This window comes from Melanostigma gelatinosum, assembly GCF_949748355.1.
Source record: "Melanostigma gelatinosum genome assembly, chromosome: 5".
Lineage (NCBI taxonomy): Eukaryota > Metazoa > Chordata > Actinopteri > Perciformes > Zoarcidae > Melanostigma > Melanostigma gelatinosum.
Window position 1 is genome coordinate 27,434,242 of NC_136638.1, and position 10,585 is coordinate 27,444,826.

The 10,585-nt window shown below is 43.0% G+C and overlaps 1 long non-coding RNA gene across 1 annotated transcript; it reads left to right on the forward strand.

Moving 5' to 3' along the window:
- Positions 1 to 907: 907 nt before the first annotated feature.
- LOC306777516 lies at positions 908 to 4,731 on the forward strand. Its single transcript, XR_013771997.1, has 3 exons — positions 908 to 1,061; positions 3,638 to 3,920; positions 4,082 to 4,731. It is a non-coding gene; the product is annotated as an uncharacterized lncRNA (long non-coding RNA).
- Positions 4,732 to 10,585: the final 5,854 nt, after the last annotated feature.

Consider the following 10,585-nt stretch of genomic DNA (forward strand, 5'->3'; position numbering starts at 1 on the left):
TATGTGGCTCTCACGTATTACATGTTGTGATGCTATGTGGCTCTGCTCTGAAGTACACGGCAGAGATCCGTGGTAAACTTGCAGTGTGGTCACAAGTTGATCTGGTGACACAACATGAGTCAGCTGCAGGTGAGGGAGAGGAGTGAGGAAATACAAACACCTCTGATAGGCTGACATCTACCACCTGTTGGACAGGTTTTGACGTCTCACTGGTTTTATTTTAGACTTGGGCTTGTTGATAAAACTAGCTTATATACAGCTTAATCAGCCACTAGCTTATATACAGTTTAATTAATCACTAGCATATTTGCAGTTTTAATAACCATTAGCTTATGCAGCTCTATTAACCACTCATACAATACACACAGTACACGCTAGGGCCAGGGAGAAGCAGGAGGGAGACTACTGATTTAACTGCGCCACAAGGAATAGGCCGCCATCTTTAGATAGATAAGGGAGGAACAATAGACAGTGAGATACAGGGACAACGCCCCAGCAGACTCCCCTCTTCACATACTTTTCCCAGGTCCTCTCGCCTCAAAATCTCACTACACACTGATAGAAGAAACGCCTTCTGGGAGGGGCCAATGTGAACGGACGTTCAAGGCCTCCAACCAGGTGTCATACACGTACAAACGTGCCACGCCTGCAACTTTGACTTCAACCAATGGGCCTCTAGAGGAGGGACCCTACATAAATGATTACGCTGCTATGTTGAAGCGTGTCTAATGGTGGAGCTCTGCGAGCGAAGCGATTAGTGACCCGTGCACGTATTACTGCAGGGCTGAATAACTCTGTTGATAATAAACCTATTGCTTTTTGATATAACTAAACGCCTTGTGAGAGCTTTCATTGTCCTCTTAAATCCGCTCTGAGTGTGGGAGATAACTTTATTTTTCACAACAGGCTCTGAAGTGATGAGGGTGTGACGGCGTCCTCAGATCAAATGGACACAGACACCAGGACTGACAGGAGGACATGAGCAGCTTCTTCTCTCCAGTGTTTCCTCCACACATGACGGTGCAACGTGTCTGTAAACTGACCTGAAGTGAGTTCAGCAGGTGAGAATCCTACCAGAGGAATCTGTACATGTTTGATCATCAGGATCACTTTGATCTCTTTGTGTTGTTTCTCTGTTTAACTGAGAATAGAACGATGTTTCTAAAGATAGATTTGTTATCTGCAGTAGAATTCCTCTCTGAGATAAAGAACAATGATTTATAGAAATATAATGTTCATGTTTCTCAAGTAGTTTCAACAGAAGTTTGTAATCTGAGTGTCTGAACTGGTCTGACAGGTTGGATCAAGCTGAGTTTTTTTTAAACACTCTGAATGTTCACAGCACAACCTGTCACAGGGTGTGGTGGAGGACTCAAAAGCAGGCCAGACAGAGTAGCGTGAAGCAGGTATTTAATGAAGAATTAAATCAACACAGGAAACTTACAGGACACAACAGGGGATCCACAGACAAGACAGGAGACGAGGGGGAAAATCCAGCAGAATGAGGCAGTCGGGAAACCCGGGAACAAGACGAGCCAAACGGGCGGGTAGACATGAAAATGATCTGGCAAAGAGTGACAGAGAGGCAGAGTTCATATAGTGTCTAGAACAGGTGAAGGGAGTTGTGCTGATGAGGAGGGAGTGGCTGACCGGTAGAGTGAGGAGGGTGTGGAGCTACACAAAGACACGGAACACAGAAGGCAAAGCCTGATTGGGACACAACCAGCTTAACAACCCTGACACACACTTGGTTCCACTAGTGGAGTCCTGTTTGCTCACTCCATGTCTCAACTGTCCCAGAGGACAGAACCCGTCCTCGAGGACCTGTGTGTGTGATGGTGTAGTAACAGTGGAAATGCTATAATAACCTGTAACATGTATGTAATAGACTGTAAATAAGTCACAGCATGTTAGCCGTCTTATGATCCTCCTGTTATACCTCAGAAAACATCCACAGGCCTGTAATTGATCCTCACATGTGCATTACGCAATCAAGCAACCTCCTTCATGCTCTCCTGAGAGAAACTCATTCCTATAAGCATCACTTCCTGTCACAGACCCTCTGCAGCACGCTCTATGTCAAACCCCTCTGGTGCTAACCACAACTATTTACTGACAGTCCCTCTGAACCTCTGCTACCTCCTGCTCCTGACTATCAGCCGGTTCATTTGGGACTTTTAAACATCACATCTCTAAATAATGACTCGTTTTTATCTCAGTTTTACTTCATTTGAACATCTTGATTTGATGGTAAACTCTAAAGATCCAGTGATCACTTTAATAATCTACAGACCGTCCAGGCCTAACAGTGTTGTTATCAGAGTTACTGTCCCATGTTACATCAGCTGCTGTCACTTATTGTCTGATGAACAGCAGGACAACCTGGACTACCTCTGAAACCACAGGCACCACTTTCTTCTGTCACTCATCAAGTGTGTTTCTGTCTCATTCCATTGATTGAACTAAACTAGCAAAAGCTTCAATACGTTTTAATTCAGTGTTCTATGTCTCATCTTGAACTCTTCAGTATTTGTTGTAATTAAAATAAATAATCAGATGTGAGCATTCTGACTGCATCAAACACTTTAACTCTTTGAGCGCTGCAGCGCGGTGGTAAAGCCCCCTGAGGTGAACTTGTGCTCTGTGACTTTGAGCTCCATCATTTAAACAGACTGAACACGATGCACACTGCTGATCCATTGATCTGCATGTAGAGAGCGTGTCTAAGAGCTTCATGTCATGTCTTTACTGACACTGCTCCAGGATCAGATCCAACATCCAGAGTGTCTCCAGTGTCTCATGTGAGCTGCACTTTGTATCTGAAACAGGAGCACTGAGTTTGATCCGAGTCCTTCAGTTTGATGGTCTGTTGGTGATAACATGAGATGTTCACGTGTTTCTTCTGCTTCTTCATCGTCATGTGATCTTCTGCTTATTTGACGGCTTCACAATGATTCTTTTGACTGTAAACTTTTAGAAGCTGCTGCTCAGAAATGTTACAACATGTAGGTTATAAATCAATATAGAAGAATGTGATTGATGAACATGTTTCACCAAATCTTCATTCACAATAACACTTTTATAGATAAATACATGTAAACGTCACATTGTGTCTCATCAGTGAGACGTGCATGTGATCCAAGTTGCTGCTGCTTCATTGAATCTTTCTGAACTGAGCTGGTCTTCATCTCTTTAGATGGTTAGTTAGCATCATCTAGTGGACAGAGAGGAGCACTACATCACCTCACCTGTGATGTGTCTGATTGGCTCGCTGTGAGGACGTGTTCTAAAGGAAAGGAAGGACTCAGTGAACACTTGATTTGATTTAAGAAAGCATAACACAGATTACAATAACCGTCTCCAACACTCAACAACACAACATGAGTCAGCTGCAGGTGAGGGAGAGGAATGAGGAAATACAAACACCTCTGATAGGCTGACATCTACCACCTGTTGGACAGGTTTTGACGCACTGTCCTCACATGTGCATTACGCAATCAATCAACCTCCTTCATGCTCTCCTTTAAGTGGCTGATTGTCAGTAAATATGTACAGCATGATCATTATTCTTTCATCACATGACTTTAAAATGTAAGAATAATAGTATTTTGAAACAATGTCTTTTGTATCTTGACAGAGAGGACAGATGGAGACACCTAAAGAGGTCCTCTTGGACACTTTGCTGAAGTTAGAAAACGACCAGTTTAAAAAATTCAAGTGGTTTTTGGAGGACGTCATAGAAGACTTCCCAGCAATCCCAAAGAGTCGACTGGAGAATGCAGACCGGATGGACACAGTGGATCAGATGGTCAACAACTACTGCATAGACAATATTATTAAAGTGGCCCGAATAGTTTTAGTGAAGATTGGTGAGAATGATCTCGTGAAGAGTTTATCAAAAACCAAATCAGAACCCAAAGGTAAGTCATGGTATGAACACAAAGATCAAACTTACATCTCACAAAGACTTTAAAATAGCTTTATTATAGCTTTTTAATAACTTTAAATGTGAGAAATAGCTGGCTGTAGCAGTCCAACACAGACTTTTGAACTTTATAATATTTTCTTGGTTATCTTCCAGGTCCAAGAGCGGAAATTCAACAGAGAAATCCGGACAGGGTCCCGGCAGACCAGAAGCTGTTCTCAGTTCGGACTGAATTTGTCAACAGAGTGTCTGATTCTGTCCTGGATCAGCTGCTGGATAAACTTCTTCATCACAGAGTGATTACTGACGCTGAAATGCAGTGGACCAGAACAAAACCCAGAGCAGATAAAGCACGAGACCTGATCGACACGGTGAGAAGAAAGGGATCTGAAGCCTGCTCAGTTCTGATCGCTGCTCTCTGTGAGGTGGACCAGTGGCTTTACACAAAGCTGAACCTCAGCTGAAGATGAACCAAGAACTGTGGAGTGATGATGATGATGGTGGTGGTGATGGTGATGGTGGTGATGATGATGGTGATGATGGGGAATCTCTTCAACAGTTGTCTCACATGACTAATTGTAATTTTTAACGGTGCACAACACGAGGCAGCGGTTCCCACAGGGTTTGGTGGGACTGTGGAAGAAAAGTTTGTACGTTTTCAAAGTAAAATGCATCAATCTGGTGAACTTTGAGAGCAAAGATAAGACGCTGGATCTATGAAGAGCTCTGTGCTCTTGTTCCATCAGTGGTGTAATGTAACTAAGTACATGTAGTGTTTCAGGATGTCATGTTTTTGGGAGTTGAAATAAACGGTGACAGTGGTGTGCAGCCACAAAGAGAAGTTTGCTGCACTTGTTTATTCCGGCGCTCCTACATTGGTGACCCTGAGTCTACTGGACGTTTCCAGAGACGAACATGACGCACTTTAGCTCAAGCTGCCGGAGTTTTGGGAGACGCAAGCGTCCGTCTGGTTTGCTGAAACTGAAGCACAGTTCTCTCTCAGAGACGTTACCGCGGATGCTACGACATACTATCATGTGGTAGCTAATGGATACAACGCTAGCTCTCCTACACAGTAAACCCCCGGTGTTACATATGCAGAGTCAAAGTCCATGGACTCTTTCAGAGTTATTTCAACAACAGCTTGAGTAAGATGCCCCCTAGTGGTGGTGGACATGTACATAGTGAAACAGGTGGTGTCAGAAGTACTCTGAGAAGCCCCGCCCACCTCCTCACCTCATTTCTGACCCATCTGGATTTTTCACGCCGCCATTTTCTAACCGTCTTTTAGTCGCCTATTGAAACAAGTATTTGGCATTTCAACAGTTTAGAATAGTGTTGAGGAGGAAACTCGGGTGAACAGACTGAGATCGAGGTGTTTAGGTCAATTCAAGCAATAACATTTATTTGTAACAGAAGTATTATGTGCAGCAGTTCAACGTGCACGGACCTCAGAAAATCTGCTCTGTAGGAGCAAATGAAACTAAAAAGGCGCTTAGACAGAGTGCGCATGCGTTTGTATAGGTTCTCCTTATGGAAGCCTATTGGTTAAAGCAAAGTTGCAGGCGGAGCTGTGTTTAGCTGATCAGCGGCCTGGTTGAAGCACTTGGCATCTCCACCCACACTGGCTCACGATGGATCCTCCTTCGCTGCGTCATCAGTGTGAATGCATGTTGTTAACACTCGAGGTGCCGAAAGGGTGCAGTTCTAAGCTATTTCAGAAGTCTCTGTGTGAATAGATAAGAGAGCTCTTCTCCTACTCTAAGATGGCGGTTTCCGCCCTAATCTGGTGGTTTAAGCAAGTGTTTCTTTTCAGGGCCACAGTATCTGTTTCTATCGTGCGAGCAGGCGCCGGAATGCCCTGCAAGTATTTGACCTACTTACATGTGACCTCACAACTCCGCAATATAACCATACAAGTATAGCGCATATTATTTACATAATTTATTATTACAATAGCTTCATGTTGTTGGTTCTTCATATTCCAGCTGTCTTTGCATTTTAAAATGCTGGAGTACAAAAGGCTAACATGACCGAGTTGGTGACGAGCTTATGTGTGAGGTCAACCGGGCTGCTAACCATCACATATGACGCGGCTTTGTTTCAGTTCCATTTGTAATGCACATTATTTAATGGAGACGTTCTTTGTCATGTGAAGCTCATGCTGCTCATTAGATAAGGGACACATCAGTGGGGACTGTGCGTAACGTTTTCATCTCCCTCTCGCTTCTCTAATCACGGCTACAATCTGTCTCCACGGCAACATCTCGTGAGCAGTCCCAACCGTCATCCCTTGATTCCTCAGACTCGCAGGATACAGCCATCATTCCAGAAAGCCCTTCTGTGAAACACCAGAGGCTGCATACAGAGGCTAAGCACGTGAGCGTTGACTCTGTAAATAAAATATATTCATGCACTGTTAAATAATATGCGCTATACTTGTAAAGCTTATATTGCGGAGTTGTGAGGTCACTGTAAGTAGGTCAAAAACGCCGAATGGTTTCCAAGCCTTTGCAATTTTATGTTTAGCTTCAAGAAGACAAAATATGACCATAATAATAATAATAATAACTTTAATTTATATAGCGCCTTTCAGGGGACCCAAGGCCGCTTTACAAGAGTGACAAAAACAGTTTAGACAGACAGCCAGACAAACAAAACAAGTAAACTAGGGGCCGAAAGCCTTGGCGAACAGATCTTCTTTTTGCTGCTGTTAAGTGTACAGTTTACTGGGAAACACCCAAAAAGACAGAGTTTTGGATTTAATGGAAGTTGTTCGTTAATACAGTTAGATACAGTTGTAAGAATCTCTTTCCAGAAATCCTTAATGAGGGTGCATTCCCAAAGGCAATGAGACGAGCTACCTTTATGAAGGCCACATTTAACACAAGCATCCGGTGTATTGGGGTACATGCGATGCAGTAACTCTGGAGTAATGTATGTTCTCATCACCCATTTATACTGGAGAAGTTTGAACCTTGAGTTGATTGTTGGGACTTGGGATACATATGTCCTGCCACTCTTCTTCAGTGATTTCTTCATGTAGGTCTGAACACCATGCTAGCCTTCTGTCATCGGAGGATTCTTTTGCTGCAGCGATGATCGTCTGATAGAACTCTGAGATCAGTCCAGCTGGTCCATAATGGTTTAGAGCGATCTTTTCTAAAGAAGTTAGAGAGGGGAGATTTACAGAGTTCTGTGTCTTTATTATGAAGCATCTTATCTTTAGATACTTGAAAAAATGTTTTGTATCGATGCTAAACTTTTGCTTGGTGTCATTAAAACTTAAGAGTAAGAGTATCACAATCATATGAATCTGAAATCTTTCCGATACCTCTGTCTGCCCATAACTTAAACCAGAGTCGTTAGTACCTGCCGTAAAGTTTCTGTTCCCCCAAATAGGTGAGTATTGGGATAGAGGAGTTTTTCCCCAAGATAACTTAACGCCTCATGCCAAACTGTCAGCGTATTTTTAACAAAGGGGTTTGCAGTGTGTCTCTTCAAAGTGGCTGTTTGTTGAGTAGAGGTAGAGATAGAAGGGGATTTTGGAAGTTGTGCTTTCCTCCATCCTTATCCAGTGCAGCGTTGACTGGTGTTCAAACTGATGTGAAGCGGCTCGTAGTTGGGCAGCCCAATAGTGTCCCTGGAGGTAAGGGAGTTTTAACCCACCTCTGTCATATGGTAAGTATAACAGCGTCATGCGCAGTCTTGAGCGTCTATCGTTCCAAATGAAATTACAAAAAAGCCGTTTCATTTTAATAAAGAAATTAGGAGGAGCAAGTGGGATGTTTTGAAAAAGGTATAGGAATTTAGGAAGAATATTCATCTTCAGAATATTGATACGCCCAATCATGGAGATTGGCAAAGATTTCCATCTGTTAATAGATTAAACTGCTGACTCAGTCACAGGGTTATAGTTAGTAGGTGCCATGGATCCTATTGTAGGCGTGATTTTAACACGAGGTATGTGAAGCTGTCCACAATGTTCCTAAATGGAGAATTTAGTGGTGGAGTTAATCGCTCAGATCTTTTCTAAAATAGGATTGTAGACTTAGATGCATTAACCTTATAACCTGAGAAACTACCATATGTTCCTATTAAACTTAGTAAAGAAGGTAGATTGTTTCAAGTCTGTCAGAAAGAGCACTATATCATCAGCAAATAGTCCTATTTTATTCTCCATATCATTAATTGTGACACCAGTTATCTCACTATTGCCTCTAATTGCAATTGCTAGAGGTTCGATGGCCAGGACAAAAAGAAGAGGAGACAAGGGACACCCTTGTCTTGCATCTCTCTGACTTTATTTGACATTGTACTGTTAGAACATCATGTTTCGGTGATCGACGCTTCCCTTTTGACGTAGGACGGGCACGCGCAATCATCCTCTGGTCTCGAATTAACGAGACTGTTTGAGAGCGGATCAGCCTTGGAGAAACCGAGACAGCCTGACATCAATCATCGGGTTCATTTCAGCTGGCTTACAGGACATTTGATCGATTTAGTTATTATAAATATTAGTCGAAAATAATACACGCCTGTTCCCTTTCTGTGCTTCATGTAAAGCACAGAGCGGTGTTGTGTTGCGTGTGCAATGACAGTGATAGTTATGTGCTCTGGATACATCAGATTATCATCTGCACAATAATAATAATAATTATTATTCTCTGAGGTGAATCCTGACGTGTGGAGCAATGAGACGTTCTTCAGCTGGAGACCCAGAACATGACCTCAGCTCCTGCTGCTGACTCAGTGTCTGAGCAGCAGAGGGCGCTGACATCAACATCAACACGGTGGAGGACTCCGGCTGCATGGCCGCTCCGCCTCTGGAGCAAAACATGTTGTTCACCGATGGCGTCATGCTGTGAGGGGGAGGGGGGGTATTTATAGGCTGATAATGAGCATGTGTCCTTCAAGACCACGTTGTCCACACTCACAAACACAAGAGGCCAAAAGAAAGAAACTCTGCAGAGGTTTGGAAAAACAGAAAATGAGTTTATTAAGACAACAGAAAACAAGTGATAAGGCCTGAATACTCAGGAACACGATCAGATGCTTCGGTACGAAGCAGGCGTGGTGACTTCTTTACACAGAGAAGAAACAAATACAAAAACTAATCACAACTCCTCAGTCTAATGATCAGAGGGCCCGGCTCGGGTTTCCTGTGGGTGTCAGTGGCAGCAGCGGGTCCAGTCAGACGGGAACCCAGAGAGCTTGTGGCAGTTAGGGAGTGATCGAGTGAAGATAAACCGTCATCACTTCCTGAAGCAGAAAACAAACAACACGGAAGACGTGAAAAACAAGCAGTTCATAACATAGATATAGAATATTGTTACTCTACACTGATATTTATATGCACGGTGTATTGATAGTATTAGAGATCAGATTTATTCAAATATGTGATGTTTGATCATTCACATAGCAGGGGTGTGTTCTGTGTGTTTTACTTCTGTTTTCTGTCTGGTTGAGTACGAATGTCATTCATAAATCAATGTTACTGCAGTTTAAGGGCCGTGCAGGTGCCTGGAGATAATAATAGTTAGTTTCCCTCTGCGCTGTTAATGTTCTCTGTGTTTGACTCAGAACAGAATCACTTCAAACTTCCAATGTTAGAGAACACAACAGATTGAGGATCAATCAAACGATTTGTCTTTTTTTACAAGCATTTTGATTTCAGTATATTATTTACGCTCACTTGAAGTGTTCTTGTGTCTTTGTTGAAAAAGAGTTGATGTGTTAAATGTGACATGGGAACTACTTTACAGAATACATTCTGACGTAGAACATTTAATTCACATGTTTCTGCTGACGGTGTCTTCCTGGATTTACATTTAGATTTTCTTTGTGTCCAGACAGAATGTAACATGATTCTAGCTGAGGTGAAGGAACAATTAAAACTTTGTTCTAAAGCATTCTCACGCGTTCTCTAGCGTTCTCTGGCATTCCCACGCGTTCTAAAGCGCTCTCAAGCGTTCTCAAGCATTCTCAAGCGTTCCCACTCACTCTCAAGCGTTCTCAAGCATTCTCAATCGTTCTCAAGCATTCTCAATCGTTCTCAAGCGTTCTTAAGCATTCTCAATCGTTCTCAAGCGTTCCCACTCACTCTCAAGCGTTCTCAATCGTTCTCAAGCGTTCTCAATCGTTCTCAAGCGTTCCCACTCACTCTCAAGCGTTCTCAAGCGTTCTCAAGCGTTCCCACTCACTCTCAAGCGTTCTCAATCGTTCTCAAGCGTTCTCAATCGTTCTCAAGCGTTCCCACTCACTCTCAAGCGTTCTCAATCGTTCTCAAGCATTCCCACTCACTCTCAAGCGTTCTCAATCGTTCTCAAGCATTTTCAAGCGTTCTCAATCATTCTCAAGCATTCTCAAGAGTTCCCACTCACTCTCAAGCGTTCTCAAGCGTTCTCAAGCGTTCTCACCCGGATGTTGTGACGTAGAAGGATGTCACAACATGGAGTTTAAAGGTCAGACAGTCACAGACTGTTTTTTAGACACAACATGTGAGCGGCCCTTTATTGAATCACAACCTTCCAGCGAGAAGGTTTTTAGTTGCTGTCCTGGACCAAGGTGTTCCTGTTAATGTGTCCATGCCCTGTGCAGTGTGTCAACCATCAGCACATCTTGAATAAGGAAGCCAAGAAATAAAATGACACACACTGT